We start from the raw sequence: 16,849 nt of genomic DNA on the forward strand, positions 1-16,849 counted from the left end.
AAACACAGTTGGTGCTCAATACATACCTGTTGGATGCCGTGGGGTTACAGGCTGGCAGGCATAAAGGAGTGGGCCAGCTTCTCCTTCTCACGGTCTTTCAGCTTTGTCAAGGACAAGAAACTATGCTCTTTACTTAGAGAGCAGAAGGGAAGGGGAAGAAAGGGATAGGAGGGAAAGAGAAAGGAGGGAACGGAAGGGGAAGAGAGGGAAGAGAGGAAAAATGTTTTATTTGGAGTTGAAGACAATAGAAGGTGATGATGTTCTAATTTTTAGTATGCTAAGAATTGATGGAGAGGAAATATCAGGTTCAGGGGTTGAAATCTGTAGGAACAAACTTGACCTGGGCCCATGGAGAATGAAAGAGTGAGGTCTCCCTAAAGGGTCTGTGGAGCAGCTTTCAGGGCCCATGGCAGAGGATCACTGACCACCAAGCCAGTGCTGGGGAAGAGGGAGGAGAGCAGGGGAGTTGAGATTTGTCAGAGCAGGCATAGACAGACCAGGATTTCATGGCAGAAAACTTGACATGCCATGGAGTCTAGAACAGGCAAGAAAGGATTTAGTCTGAGCAGAGAAGAGCTGGCTAGGAGCTAAGGACCCATGTTCTCAAAGGCGGGAATTTGAAAATGTGAGTGACACAGAAGAGAAATAGAATTCCCTAGTGGCTGGACTGGAGATGGAGGCCACAAGGCTCAAGAGATATTAGCTTAGAGCAGAGGATGCGGGCATATTAGGTAACCACTGGACCCGTCTTTTGCCGAACATAAAATAGCACTCCCTCATACATGTCTTTATTTTTGTTGTTGTTGTTAGTGTTTTCACCACCCCAAACTAGACTACGCCCTTTCCGTGGGCAGGAGCTATAATGTTCTGTATGAAATCCCATGCCTGTGACAGGTAGAGTACTTAGGAATGGTGAATGAATGAATGAATGAATGAATGAATGAACGAATGAATGGACAACAGATATGTGACTGCCCCTTACTGTTTCTCATGCATCTTTTTTACCCTGGAAGGCGACTCTGCTCACAGTAGTTGTGCAGCACAAGTGAAAAGTCTGATAGTGGAGAGTCGTAAAGATGGCTTTCTCACGCTGTTGTGCTCTGGGTCATACACACGTGTTTACATGCTTCCTTCACTGTTTAATTTACGCTGTCCATTCTGAAAGAATATCGTTAAGGGATAAGAGCCAAGTTCTGTATATAAAACATATGCAATCCTCCCTTTGAGTGCTTGGAGGATCCAGAAAAACAGGGGGAAAGTCATAAGCAATGTGTAGCAGCCTCTGGGGAGGTTTTCTGTTTAAACAAGCTTTTGTAGCTAGTACCCTGCACCAATGATCTTCGGTAATCACCTACTCATGCATATGACAAGGACAAGACCAAAGCAGAGTTCACAGGGCAGCTGTGAAGCGGAGGTGAGATTATTTATACAGCCATCTGTCAGAGCCAGGGTCACAGTATTTCATCTGTGGTAACTGGAGAGCACTGAGGCCTTGTCGTTGCTTTTGGCAGTAACAATGGCGTGCTTTTCTTGGTAACTTGACCGAAAAGGGCATTTCCCTTCATGGCTTGCTTAGGTAGCAATGATCTCCACTGGCTCCCCACACAGCTGTACTTCACTAGTGGGTTGGTTTGCCTGCTCCCCAAGGGACTAAGGACCTCAGGTATTGGGCCATGAGTGTGTGGCTCCATGCTGCCCTCTGCTGGTAGCAATTTTGCCTGCCCCTTTCCTGCATGGGCCCTTCTGTAGTCCTGACATTAAGGTACAAAGAATTGAGGGAGAAAGAACCCCAGTCAGGAGGGACTCTGAAGACGAGGGAGCAGAGAGAGAGTGGGAGAGTACTCCACTGATGGCATCTGACTCATTTCCTCTTGTGTCCTCCTCCTTGGGAATGGCCATTTCCATCAACACAAGTCCCTCTCCCCAAGGAAGCTGGAGCTCAGATGACAGTGGTCAGAGGCTCTCAGAGGGGCAGGTTCAGGCCTGAGATTGCACAGCCAAACACTGACTTTGGCTTCATAACACTTACATTGCAATCATCCTGAGACCGTTTCTCTTCAGCGAGAACAGTCATTGTACTTACCATAAAATTCAAATTATCCTAAGAAGGCACCCTCACTGCTTACAGCATCAGCTGAAAGTAATTCATAATGGAGCCAGGAGCCATCTCTCAATCCCCCTTGCCTTCACATCCAGCAGCACATGGGTTCTTTAGGGTTCTATATCATGCCTCTACCCACCACACTCCCTCTCAACTGCCACCTCTCTTTCTCCGATGACTCAGCTGTCTCCTAATAGCTGTCCCTGCTTCCTCTCTCCTGCAAAATTCTTCAGATTCTCTCTAGTTCCAGCAGCCGGAATGAGCTGATGGCAGAGCGCAGATCCGTCTCAGTTAAAACCTTTCTCGTTGCTCTTTCAGTAACCCAGCCCCTCCTTTGGTCAACACATCTCTGGGTGGCATTGGTCTCGCTGCATACCCATGTCTCTGGTTCTCCACATTTCAGTCAGCTTGCTCCCACTTTTGTGGCCCCAGCAAAGCTGTGCTTTGGGTTTGCCTGCTCGGGTCTCTGTATCTGTAAATACTCTTCCTGAATGGCCAGCTCTCCCATCTTCATATCAGTAGAGACACCTCAGAATAACCACCCTATCTAAAATAACCCCACCCACAGCATCATCCATTCTTCCTTATTCTTCTTGATATTTTCCTAATAATTCCCTTGATGGCAGCAATCACTGTCATTATCTTGTTCTTTGTATATGAGAATCAGTCTTGTGGGAAGGTGGGGGTTTGGCCTTTCTGTTATTGGAGTCTTGGCACCTATTTTATTGTAGATGTTCCAAAAATTCTTCATGGGGAAAAGAGCAGCAGTTTATATCTCATGACATTTGTTAACTTTTCATAACCTAGCCTCATCTACATCCATTATTCCTGCCACATCTGACTACATATAGCCATCAAGTAAACCATGGTCTTATGTTGGTTGGCTGAGTACCATACCATATCATATACAGACAACTCATCTCATTCTCCCTTGGGTGCACACACACACACACACGCGCGCGAGCGGGCACACACTTTACATATCTATGTGAAATCTAAGTTCATCCGGGGAACTTATAACAGTAAATTTTAACTCCTTTCCTTATACATTGTAAGTCTGGGTAACAAGACTCATTAATAAATACCATCTCCTCACATGCACACAAACTTGATACTCTGTTTATTTGCTGATAGCTTCTTCCTGAAACTAGGCACTCAGGAATTATTTCCAAGAAAAATAATTGAGTAGGGAAAGAGCTGGCAGTTGCCATTAAAATTAAAACCAGAAATCATTCTCTCTGTGTTATTCTTCTCTGCTTCTACCTCTAGCAATGACTGGAAAGAGGCCCTCAAGGGTGAATTAAATGAACAGATGTCACGAGAGTCAAAAATAATGAACCAATATCTTGTCAGAATGAGAAATAATGAACCAATATCTTGTATAGCCTCTACATAAGAAGGTAAAGGAAAATGTGCACATGCAAAAAATGAGCGTCCCACTGAAAAAAAGAAAAACCAGGCGGAGGCACTCTGACAGACATACACAGCACCCTATCTCCTTTTGACTCAGCAGCAATAAACTGATCACACAGAATGAAGTTTCAGTCATCGCTGCCTTTTGATGTGGAAGGTGCTGAATCATTCACCCAGGGGAAGCTGCAGACATTCAGCACCCTCAGAGCGGCAGTGAGCTAGAAGAATTACAGTCAGTCTGGCTCACGGTGCACACGGCTCTTGATTATGCAGCTAGCTTGTGGAGCGAACCTGCTCTCTCTTAAGCACGCGGCAAATTACCCTTCCCAGACTGTCTTCCATCTATCTGTTAGCCTTTCTGGGTGGTATGGGAAAAGTGGACAGAGAGGACTCAGAGGGCGGGAGCAGTGATTAATAGAATTCTCCCAGATGCTTTCATTTTTTCTATGTAGTCTTTTAATTACACTTGCATTTCATTCTCTTTTAATTTTCTAATCAAATTAAAAGCATCTAGGTTTGTTAGGTGACAATATACGATTCCTTCAAGCCTTCAAACAGAATTGACTATTTGTATAAATAAATGGCTGCTGCTTCAGATGTGAGGAATTCACACCAATTCAAGATTTAAATATTCGGTGGAAAACTCGTCCAGAAGTAGGTCTGTGAAGACGGGCAAGAGGCTGACAATGGAACTCGAAGTTAGTAAGGGCATGCTGACTAAATTTAATGAGCAATTTGGGAGCATTTTTTTTTTTAAAAAAAATCAAAAGTCATACTAAATAAGCCAGAACTGATTATCTAGATGGCCCAACTTTCTTCTTTAAGAACAATGAGCCCTCAAGAGTTGATTTGCTGTGGTCTATAAGATGATGGACTTCCAAATGACCTTGAGTTGATGGGGAAAGCCTGTGCCCTTTGGCCCTGCAGAGCTCAGCAAATTAGCAGGTGGGTTTTACTCTGTACTCAGCAGTTATAAATGAGGCTCCCTTCTCAGCTACACTTTAGGCATCAACTTTGCGAATGCCTCCATTCCTTATCTTAACAAGGCCAAGAGTATCGGAAAGAGGCGAGTGCTCTAGAATCTTGGTCTGTAAGTTCTAAGCAGTCTCTCCTGTAACTCTGGGGAAATTGATCAAACTAGCCGTCTTTGCTTCTGTGTTCTTGGTTACAAAATAGGGGCAAACAATTTCCTGTCTTATGTATCCCACTTTTTGGGTAGTGATAGTAATGTTCAAGTAAAGTATAAGTCTGTCTGTGTGGAAATGTGGAGAACTCATCTGAAATATAATATGTGCACTCTAGGCTTTGCCAAAAAACCACACCTGTGCCTGAGCATAGAGTGCACAAGATCTATTACAGGTGAGTTCTCTATACATATGGAGTCATGAAGTCATGGTTACAGTTAGGATACAGAATAGCTCTATAGCTTCATAAACACCTCCTTTGCTCTCTGTTTGATAAGCAGATCCTTTCACCACCCAGAACCCTTGGTGACCGCCTGTTTCTGAATTTTCATCTTTTCTAAACCTGCATTTATAGATAGCATGTAACCATTTGAAACTGGCTTCTTCCTCTTAGTAAATTTCTCTTGAGACTCTCCAAGGTTTTGCCTATATTAATATTTGCTCTCTTTTTAAAAAGTTTCTTTTTAATTTTTTCATTAAACGTATATGCCATACCATACAGGGTGTTTGGTGCATTTTTGATGATTATTTGTATGCATTGTGTGTGTATGTGTGTGATCATTTCTTTGAAGCAAGAATTGAGCTCTGTAGCAGGCAAATAGTAACTGGAGTGTGCAGCCTGTGTTGCAACCACAGCTATGACTTGCTGCACTATGGACTCGGAGCTACCAGCAGTTAAAGCTTTGAACAGCTAGAAATGCATTTGATTTGTGTCTTCCCTGTAGGTGTGTGGGATCAAATCCCCAACAGGAGCCAGTTGAAAGGAGGGTTGACTTGATTTGTCAGACAGTTTGAGGGGACCCTGCTGATCTTGGAGGGGAAGGCAGGGCCTCAGGCAGCTCTGTGGTGGTAGGCAGTTGGAGTCTAGACCTCTCCTTCTTCCTGTGCAGACAGGAAGTAGGGCCAGTTCCATTTTCTAAAGGTTCCACGAATTTTCAAAACAGCACCATCAGCTGGGAACTAAGAGTTCAAACACACCAGCCCAGGAGGGAGAACATTTTATATTCTAACCACAACAGTGTCTACTGCACTTAATTTTTCCAGATATGCTAATTTAGCAGCACACTGTACAGTGGAATATTGGTTGTTAACTGGAACTTTAGCCTGAGGCTGCCATTCAGCCTCAAAGAGCACTTGCTACAAATGAAGAGACTGGGAAAAGATGCAAAATTCAAAGTCCTATGTGTGTGTGTGTGTGTGTGTGTGTGTGTGTGTGTGTGTGTGTTTATATGTGTGCGTGCGTCCATGCATGCATGTGTGTGTGTGTGTGTGTGTGTGTGCGGTCTGTAGAAGCACAGTTTCTGCAATCATAAAGTTACTAAGTCATGCTGAACCATCAATAAGGCAGGGACTAAGCAGCGTGAAAGCGGCGTAGGCACTAAACAGGTCAAACGTGTGTGCCATGCATGGCTGTGCTCTGATAATGTTTATGTACAAAAGAGGCAGTGGGTCAGACCTGATCTGTTGGCCATTGTTTGCCGAGCCATAATCTGTAGTAAAATGCCCAGGAATGGGCCTGCCTGCTCACATAATGCTTTCATTTTAACTTTGTAAAGAGAGGAGGCTGTCTTTCTGGATTCTCCACTGTGTGTTTACACCTTCCTCCTTGTTGGCCCTTGTGAATGTCTCCTTCTTTAAGTTTAATCACTCTGCTAGGTAGCCCATGACATTAGTATGCATTCCCCTGACGGCTAGGGATGTTGAACATCGTATTTTCTAAGTCTATACTTTCTTTATTAAACTATCTGAGCAATTCATGGTTTTATGTGTATGTTTTTGTTTTAATTTGGGTAATTGGTTTTCTTACTTTAAACACTCGAGACTTCTGCCTGTATTTTAGATATGCCCTTTTGCGGGGTATGGCAATTAAAATATTCCTTCCTCCTGCCTTAGCTTGATGTGTCATGCTTTGTTTTTTTTTGGGGGGGGGAGACAGAAAAGCTTTATTTTTGTATTTTGTGACCACTACTCAATTTTATTCAAGTCTGCCCCCAGTTCTCTATTTGAAAAGTCCTGGGCTAATAGCTGGAGAATTCTCATAAGCAAATTCTTCTGTATGGGCTGGATCAGTAAACACACCAATAAAATCTATTTCCAGAAAGAACGGTCCATCCACCTTATCTGCCAGGGTGAATCCTATAGAAGAGATCTTGTCAAGGATGAGTGGGCCCTGGACATCTCGTATCTTTCCTTGATTTGAGAAGAAGAATTTGGAGAAAGGAATCTTGACTTCCTGCCAGTAGGGCCCCCCACGGGTGAACATGAAGTAACTGTACATTTGACTTTTTCTCTGGATAAAGTCTGTGCCTTGCTTGATATTCACCATCCAAGGCCGGCCATCCCCACGGACTCGGAGATACAAAGTATTGAACCGGGACCAATCGTAAGACAGCCTCCTCTCGAAAGAACCCCTTCGAACCCGGGATAGCATGGCACAGTAGCCACTCTGGCTACTGTCTCCATACTGAGGGGCCTCAGAGCTCAGAGTTCCAAAGAGCAGAGCACTCTGGTTGTTCTTGGCCATCTTCAAGAATATCTCACTCCTGCCTCCAATTGTCTTATCAGAAGTCACCATCCACTTCTCCAAATCTTCTTTCTCACGAAACTGCCAGACAACCTGGACCTCTTGTAGTGGGCGGCCTTCTGGGCCTATCCAGTGAGCCAATTTCATTCTTCAGGCGCCTGAGATGCTCCACTGCTTCCTCTCTGATCGCTTTATCAAAACTGAGCTCAGATGCCTTGTCAGGGGAAGTGATATCCCCAGCAACGTCCTTGTGCTGGTCCTCTTGTAAAACCTCTTCAGACTTCTGCTGGGAGACTCTGTCAGCAGAAGCCACTGGTTCCTGAAGATGACTGGAAGAAAAGTCTATGGAGAGAATACCCATAAATGGATGCAAGGCAGCCCTTGGCTTCAGGAAGTTTCTATGAATATAAGTACCAGCCAGTAATTTGTGAATGGAAGCCATTGTAAGGCAAAAAACAAAATGTAAAAATTTCCGTGGGCTGAGAAAATGAGCTTCAGCAACTGGCCCAATTCCACCTGCCAGGCTTCTCTCCGCTTCCCAGACCCTGACGTTCCCAGAGGTGAGAAGAGTCAGCTCACCTTCTCAGACCCCCTGTGTCATGCTTTGTTGACACCCATGGGAGGCCTGCCCTTTCTGAAAGGAGACAGAGATAGAGGAGGAATGGATGGGAAGGTGGCTAGATGAGAGGGGGGAGGGGATGAGAAGAGAGGAAGAAGGGAAAACTGTGCTGAGCATGTAAAATACATGATAAAATTAATAAAAATAATAAAATAAAACATTGCTTTCATTTCCCTAGCAATGCCTTTTGAAAATAACTATTTTTAATGTTGATGAACTGCAATGCATCAGTGATTTCATTTATAGGTTGCTCAGAAGATCATCCTACCTAGTCTCAGGACGCCAAGATCTGCTTTCGTCAGAGTTTGGAGGGCTCACAGCTTACATTCACATCTATGCCCCGCATCAAGTTCTCCACGTAAGCTGTGGCGCTCCGACTAGGTCTGCTCTTCTTTGTGGGTTTCCATTGTTCCATTACTGTCTGGGAAGAGAGAGGGGAGATTATTTTTCTTCATTTAATCATGCTTACACCTTCGTCAAAATTAATTAACCACGTATAATATAATAGATCGAATTGGTCCTAGAATAGGAAGCAGGTGTTTAAACACGATGAAATATAAATGATTAAAACTCAAAGTGTTGCACCAGTGTGAATTCCCTAGTTTTTACAAAGTACCGTGGCCATGTTAACACTGGGGACAAGTGGCTCAGGGAAGCATAGGCACTGTCTACTATTTTTGTAACATTCCTATAAATCTATAATTATTCCAAAACGTCAAGGTTTTGTTTTAGAAAATAATCAGCCACATTTTCTAGACCTTCTGGGCTCCTCGCTTGGCACCTTTGGTCTGTGTGGTCACATTTTTCCATGATCACACTGTTGAGTTTACCGTTGTAGCTTCCCTGTTGCGAGACAACTTACAAACTTTGTGTACTTCCCCTTCCTGAGAACATCCCATGGGCAGAAATGCAGTAGAAAATGCAGGTGTGCCCTGGAGGTCAGTCTACTTGGCACACTGCACTTCTGCATAAGAAGCACGACCGGCCATGCTCCTGAAATAGGAACACTGGATTCTGAAGCAGCCTGAGTAGCTGGAAGCTGGCTTGCATATGAGTGCGTATTCTCCTATGTCCTTTTGTGTGTTTCTCCTGCATAGAGCAGTATGGTGGTATGAGTGCTCCCTATCCAGTTCGAGGTGATGTGCTGACCGGTCACAGTCCATAGCTTCCGCTATGTAAGTGACTGCGCATGTGCAGTTGCTCTGTCTACATGGTTGCTCATTGCTCAGTGCAGACACTGTTTCCTGAAACCATTTCCAGAGTGGTTTATCTCTGTGCCCTTTACCAACCCACGGGTCTAGCTGTCCTATTGGGGGATACCCCACGGCACAACACCAGATGCCTCTGGTAAACTATTGAATCCCTAATGCTATGTTTGACATATTGTAATATGTAGTGCACTTGAAACTTTTGGGGGGCTGGGAGGAGCAATTAAACCAAAAGGTGACTAAGGCCATCAAATGGCCGAATTGTATCCCATTTGGCTGTTCCACTTTCTTGGGTCTGTCAAACTTCTGGGGATGTCAAGGAAAGCGCAGAGAGAGAGGGAGGGCAGAGGATGTGTGGACGCCGCTGAGCAAATCCTCCTCAGCAGAGAGAGCTCAGGTCTGGGAGAGTTTGGCCACTACTTCTCATGTCCTCGACTGCTTCACTGTCCTTTTCTGTTCCTTCTAGCTCTTATGGCCTCTACTGTCAATAATTTCCAGGTAATATTTTGCTGAGAATTTAATATACTTGAGAGACAGCGAAGGCAAAGCTTTTAGCATCTTCCAGAGTCTGAACCATGGTAAGAATTCAGTTTTTTTTTAACTGCTAAAAATGAGTGAGTTGAATTCTTCACTTCAACTTCAAACGATTACTTTTCCTATTCATCGTTTCCTCATAAAACTCACATCTATTGTTTTGTTATAGTCCAGACAAGAAAGTTACAGATCGCCAGGCACATGTGGCCAAATTAGAGTCCCCCAAAGTAGAGTCCTTTATTGAAGCCTGTGATCAAGTACGGGATAATGATGCAAAAATAGTCTTGGTACTGCATCTCTGGAGAGCAGCATGTCTAAAGGCAAAACATCCCATCAATAGTGACATCCCTGTCAGGCTCAGGTCTGGGGAACATGATAACACGGTGTTGCCTATCCATTTGACAGATGTTTTAGTTGTACCTCTGGGCCGAGGTTAGGGTCATAGGAAATTCTCAAGGTGCTGCCAAGGCAGACATGACTGGGAAATGGGGGTCTGAAAAGCTCTCGGACAGGCACAGTGTGGAGTCAGCTAAGATCAGGACAGAGGTGTCTCCTCAGTCCCTCCACTTAGGCTGGATACACTGCGTCTTGTGGGGCACCCATGTTTCTAGGAACTGAAATTGGCCAGACAGGAGGACGGTTGTGGAACTCCCTCCAAGAGGACCTGTTTTAGGTGAGTAGGCAAATCCACTTACTCCACACATCAAAACTCAATGCCTGTGGGTCCCTCCGTTTGCATGGGTATATAGTTGATGTGGAAGCAAAGCTTTCTCATTTACAAGCAAGCAAACAGGGTCATCTACGTTAATTGGTGTCCTTAATACTTGCTTGTGATTGTATGTGAGAGTTAAAGAAAAGACTAATTATTGAGGACGTGTTGAATGGACCAAAGAGGAGCAGGCTTTCCAGAGATCCTGCAGATCCAGGAACTGATTAACTGATTGTGAGGCCTCTCTCTCTCTCTCTCTCTCTCTCTCTCTCTCTCTCTCGCATGCAAGTGTGCACGCAACATCATCATCATCTTTTTGAAATATGATTAATGACTGACTTTTGTCACTGACTTGAACTCTTCACCATGAAAGGACAGCATATTCAACAAAACTCTTAAACTTCAGAGAACACTGTTTTCAAGACTCTCTTTGGTAGCCTGTGCTCAAAAGTCCCTGCTCTCTGCGTGTAGATTCCCCCCACCCTCAATGCACGTGCCCTTTAGACTCTACAGTTGCCATTTGACAATCTAAACGGGGTTTCTAATTCCCCCTGTCTGATTATTTGATCAGCTCTGATTTCTGCCTTGCTATATCCACTAAGAAGAAATGAAATACTGGACTGTAGGAAGCTAATTAGCCTCTTTCCTTTTTTTTTTTAAATCTGCCTTTCATCTTGAATACTTTGATCTCACTTACACTGTATCATTAGCTAATTAATAGCAAGACAATTAGGAAGCTGCGTTGATAGTTGAAAATAAAAGCAGTTTCCCAGCAAAACCAATGCACTGCACATGGGCGGGCACAGTCTTTGAAATCAGGCCCTGCAAAGATTAACCATGCAAACCACTTTTGACTCCACCTCTGAAATGTCCCTCACTGTTTACATTGACAAAATCTTCCCGGTGGCACTTCTCTCTGATCCTTGTATGCTCACAGCAAGTGTGACAGGCAGTGATTATTCTTGGAAACCAGCTCAAAAAAAAAAAAATTAGGCTTATCTCATCAGTTCCAGAATCACACATCCAGAGAGATTAAAAATTATGGTAAATTTAGTGTTTCTCATGATTTATAAAACAATAATGCACTTTTATTTTCTGAGGCATTTACAGAGAAGCAAAGAAACTTTAGGAACACTGTGCTAATGTTTACCAAAAGTCTACAGACTCATATACCAGTTTGACAGGCATTAATCTCTTTTGTTTTACCTGTAAGGAAGGCCTAACATCAGTGGTAAAAATTTCTTACACATAAATGAAAAATTCAGTTCATCCTATCCTGTCTGCAGAATGTGCTAGCTGTACTTGTTTTTCTGGTAGGTTTGCATTTCATTTGTAGATCACAAGTCATATCTGCCTCAGGGCACCAACGCAATGCCAAAATGACGTGACTAACCACTGAGGAGATTTGTGTATGTATGAAGACACTATTGAAGAACAAACTGTGCTCAACACTTCGGTTTGTTGCCTGGTTCATTCACTAACAACAGATTCATTCGACAATTACCTATTAAATATCATATGCTAGGCCTGAACCAGGTGCTGGTTTGCTATGGAACAGTTGAAGGTAAACCCAAGTGAAAAACACGACCCCTTTATCTTGGGATAAAAGTTCCTAATTTATTCCGTGGTGATCCAATTACCATACAGTTAACAGAAGACCAAATGTTGTACATCCAATTCTTCTTACTATTTAACACAAGTTGAGACATACGGTGTTTTTCCTACCTAAGCCAGTTTCCAGCAGGCAGGTAAGCCCACGAAAGCGCATGTAAAGTGAATCCCAGCCTTACTGAAGTTTAATGATTCCTTGGCCCAGCGTGCTAATGAGTACCTTCTTTGCTGGATGGGAGGAAAGCAGTTTCCCGTCAATTAAGCAGCCAATTGGCAGTGTTTGTTGAATGATTACTCTGCGCCTAGTGTTGTGTTTGGATTTCCTTTCCCCTGGAGAATGGATGGACATTGTGAGAATCTGGGTAATTGCCCGTGAATGTGCAGTGTGGGACGGTTAGTATAGTAAATATGGGCTGAGCTCAGGGAAACACTGAATGCCTGCTTTCTGGGCTCTTATTAGGAAAGGGTACAATAGGTACATATTACCACTATGCCTTAGGAACAAATGGCTTGTCCAAGAGCCGTGATTACTTCCAATGGGTAGTATTTCCTTCTGTTTAAATAGTTTTCATTGGCCTACATTGTACAACTTACAGTGCAATGGGAGCTTTGGGCTGCTAGAAAAATAACATAAAATTCTACCTAGTTTAAGAAAGGATACTTAGGGAATATTAATAAAAAAAATCTTTGCAATCTACATAGGGCCTTTATTGGATAGAGGTATTTTCATTGAGTCCAGGGGTTTGATGCTTTTTCAAATAATGTCTTCTCTAGGACTAGAGTGCACGGTTGCTGGGCAGATACACTATTAGACAAATACATCATTCCCCATTAATTCTATTTGATTATACCAGTTGCTGTATGCCGCTGCTGCTTTAAACCCTGCTTTCTGCAGTAGGGATCTTGAGCGTGGTTAATTAAGAGATGAACTATGGTTTGGATGTAGAATGCCCATTGAAGCCTCCTGTCTGGAAGGTTTCATCCTGAGCCATTGTTAGAAGCTGTGGAACCTTTAAGGGGTGGGTCCTGCAGGGAGGACTTCTGGGTCATTGAAGGCATGCCCCTGAAGGCAATAACAGGACAGATCCCCAGCCTCTTTCTCTGTTCACCTCCTGGCCATTAGGTAAATAGTTTCACTACCCTGTGCACACCTGCAGTGATGTGTCACCACCCCCTACGCCTCGGCCTATCTCCAGAAACCTAAAAACGATAACTCTGTCTGACTGATGACAGGCAGATCCCTTAAAATCATGAGTCCCAACAACTCCTCTTTTAGGATACTGATTATTGCGCTAAATTTCTCATTGCTGAAAGAAGAAATTCAGGATAGAAGGGTTTATTTCTGCTTGCAGTCTGAGAGTGCAGTTCCTCATGGTGGGAATGGCGTGTGAAGAACATGACATCACATCATGTCTGCGGTCAGGAGACAGGAGTGAAAAGTGCTGGTTCTTAGCTACCTTTCTCATTGCTATTCAGTCTGGAACCTCGGCCCACGAAATGGTGTCACCCACCTTTAGGGTGAGTCTTCCCACCCCAAGTACCCCAATCCAGAGAACCCCTCACGTGGAGTTTTGTCTCCATGGTACTTCTAAATGCCAAAAAAATTAGCATTTAAGATGAACCATCACACTTGTCCCAGGTATTCTTACAGTTACGGAAAGGAAGTTTGCGGAGTGTGGGGACAATGCACCGGAGACCATTTTTACATGAAATGTCAAAGTAGCTGAGGTTCTAGCAGTTGGGGAAGTTATACAGGGCATCGCATGCAGTCCTTTGCTCTGACTTCTGCAATGTTTTCTTTAGGACATCCAAAACTTGGTGGTAGTGGTGGAGAGGGGAGTCTGTCTTTTCATTTGGTGTCAAAACCTGTTTTTGTTTTTTATTTTGTTTTTTCATTCCTAAGTTCTGTGAGGAGAATCTTCTAGAAGCAGTGTTTATGGATTCTCCTTGGAAGTCAGCTCTGGGATATTGGGGGCCCAGCCCATAAGAACAACCATAACGGCCCTGATGGAGGGGAATAGAGTGGGGTGAGGGTAACAAAGTGGGGTGAGGTAACAACAGTGTCTGCTTACAGGCCCTGTACTGGAGCTGGTGGGTGATGGAGAGCAGGCTTGCTTCCTGTGTGGGAGCATCTAATAAAATGTTATGAGTTCATCCTCCAAGAGCTGAAGATTGATGGCGTACTGTCAGCCCTCGAGTTTCCCAAGTGCTTCTCTTGATTTTGTGTCACAAGAACTCAAGGAAATAGGTTTGTCTTTGGTCGTTTGCTGATTTGCGGTGGAGAACACAGTTGATATTTTTTTTTGCCATGTACGAAAATAAGATAAAGTCACTATGACCCAGTTTGGTACTTATTGGACTTCACTAGAAATAAATGAACCTTTTATTCTTGAGTGTAGAGAGTCAAACATCATCTTTAGGTCTCAGAAAAAGCAGTTACTATTTCACTGTTCTTTGTTGAGGTTACTGGCCTATAGATGGACCTCACATTTCCTGTGGAAATCAGATCTTACAGGAACCAGCAAGTAATACAGCCTTCTGCCAAACACGTCTTGGAGATACAAATATCTGAACGTGTTATGTAGGATGAGAATGACTTTGGGGTCAGACCTATGTAGGGTCCAATCACTCATTTATCACTGAGTATCCTTTTCTTTAACTTAGGGGACATTGTTGTAGCCTAGTGGTAACTAAACACAGTCTGGTGTTTGAAGTGCACACGATAAGCCCCAAAGCACAGTTGTTGTGGGGGAATATGCTGTGGAATATGCTCCCAGGCCCAATTCTAGTCCCAGGTCCACTAGCCCTGATGCCATCACCTTGAAGTCACTAACCAAGTTCCCTGAGCTTCAGTTGCCTGCTCTAGAAAAGGAATTCTGCACACACCATGACTACCTCCAGAGGTTGTTGTAGGATTGAGTTGTACTGCGCTAACTGAAACCGCGATCCACTGGCTCTTTTTGTGTCCTCACAGTGCCTCAGCCAGTAGTAGGCACAGAAACCACTCTTCAGGAATGGGCTGAGCTGCACTTTGAGTAACACTGTTTTCATAAATATTTTGCAAGTGAACTGTATGATGCTAATGGAAAAACATGGTGGGTTGTGCAAGGTGGGGTAGGAACTAGAAGGTTTTTCCTGCTGGTGTTCATGCTTTGGTTCTCTCTCTCTCTCTCTCTCTCTCTCTCTCTCTCTCTCTCTCTCTCTCTCTCTCTCTCTCTGAGAAACAATTTCTCTATGTGGCCCTGGATGTCCTGGAACTTGTTCTTTAGACCTGTCTGGCCTTGAACTCATAGATCTGCCTACCTCTGCCTCCTAAGTGTTGGGATTAAAGGTATGTACCACCACCACCCAGCCCATTCTTTTCTGGAAGAGAGAATTACAAGAGGAAGCCTAATGCTGTAGCATCATTTGGCGCCTTTAACTTTATAAAAATAGAAGACGGAAGACCCAAGGGCCATGGGTTCTTCTTTTCCCATCGAATTCAATTTGTGATGCCCAGCAAGTCAAGGGCTTGAGGCCTGTTGCGATAAGCTGCCAAGGGGTCATATTATTTGAAGGAAAAGACTCAACTCGTCCTTTCCCAGCCCCATTAAATACTAGCAGCTTCTCATCAAATGGTAGGATTACATGTCTACCTTCCAGCCCTCTATGCTGCATTTTCTCTGGGTGTAGTTTGGACACATCTTGTTTACACTGTCACCATTACTGTGAGTTTATCTGTGTACCTTCCATGCTATGTGTGGAAATTACTGCTTCCTTGATGTTATCTGCCACCTCTGGCTTTGGCAATCTTTCCTCCTCCTCCTCTGCAGCCTTGGGGTGAGATATGAATGTTCAGCTTGGGACTGAGCACTCTACAGACTTGTTCTCTGCGTATTAAGTAGGTTGGGGGGGGTCCTATATTAATTGTCATCTTTTGCAAGGAGGAGCCTCTCTAATGAAATTGCAGGATAATCTGATAATTGTTCATTGGGAGCCATTTTAAAACTATGTACATTTAGCATAGAATCTGTGACCTACCTAGCCACAAGTTTTTGCCTGATAGTGCTAGGAATGGCTTCCAACATCTTACAGTAGGACTTTGATCAGAAAATGATTGGTTACTCCTATAACATTCATGTCATTTTTATAACAGTGGGCCAAACTTATTATACCAGTCATTGCTGCAGCTAGTAGGGCTCAGAGTTGGTAGAGATTGAGGTTTACTTTTCTCCCCCAGCAGCACTTTTAAAATTTTTTTTTAAAAAAAAATCACTTTTTTTTCCATTTTACATACCAATGCCAGTTCCCACTACCTCCCCTCCTCCCATTCCCTCCACCTCTCCCCACCCATCCACCCCCATCCACTCCCCAGAGAGAGCAAGGTACATTACTCCAAGGAAGGACCAAGGCCCTCCCCACTATATCCAGGCTGAGCAAGGTATTTATTCAAAAATAAATGGTTCCAAAAAGCGTGTACAAGCAGCAGGGACAAATCTCAGCGCCACTGCCAGTTGCCCCACAGTCTGCCCAAGCAATACAAATGTCATCCACCTTCAGAGGCTTTAGCTTCGTCCTATGCTGGTTTCTTTCCTGTCCAGCCAGAGTCGTTGATCTCTCATTAACTCAGGGAAGCTGTGTCAGTGGGGGTCCTCATCATGGTCTTGACCTCTTTGCTCATATTCTCATTCTCACACTCTTCAACCGAACTTTTGGAAGCTCAGCCCAGTTCTCTACTGCGAGTCTCTGTCCCTGTCTCTGTCAGTTGTGGAATGAAGTTTCTATGGTGACATTTAAGATAGTCATCAGTCTGAGTACAGGCAAGGCCACTTCGGGCACCCTCTCCACCATTGCTTAGGGTCTTAGCTAGGGTGGTCCTTGTGGATTCCTGGGAATTTCTCTAGTGCCAGGTTTCTTGCTAGCCCCATGATGACCTCCTCAATCAAAATATCTCTTTCCTTGCTCTC

The 16,849-nt window shown here is 43.9% G+C and overlaps 1 pseudogene; it reads right to left on the reverse strand.

Moving 5' to 3' along the window:
* Nucleotides 1–6,606: 6,606 nt before the first annotated feature.
* On the reverse strand, nucleotides 6,607–7,804 carry LOC101985149 (annotated as a pseudogene).
* Nucleotides 7,805–16,849: the final 9,045 nt, after the last annotated feature.

This window comes from Microtus ochrogaster, chromosome 18 (assembly GCF_000317375.1).
Source record: "Microtus ochrogaster isolate Prairie Vole_2 chromosome 18, MicOch1.0, whole genome shotgun sequence".
Lineage (NCBI taxonomy): Eukaryota > Metazoa > Chordata > Mammalia > Rodentia > Cricetidae > Microtus > Microtus ochrogaster.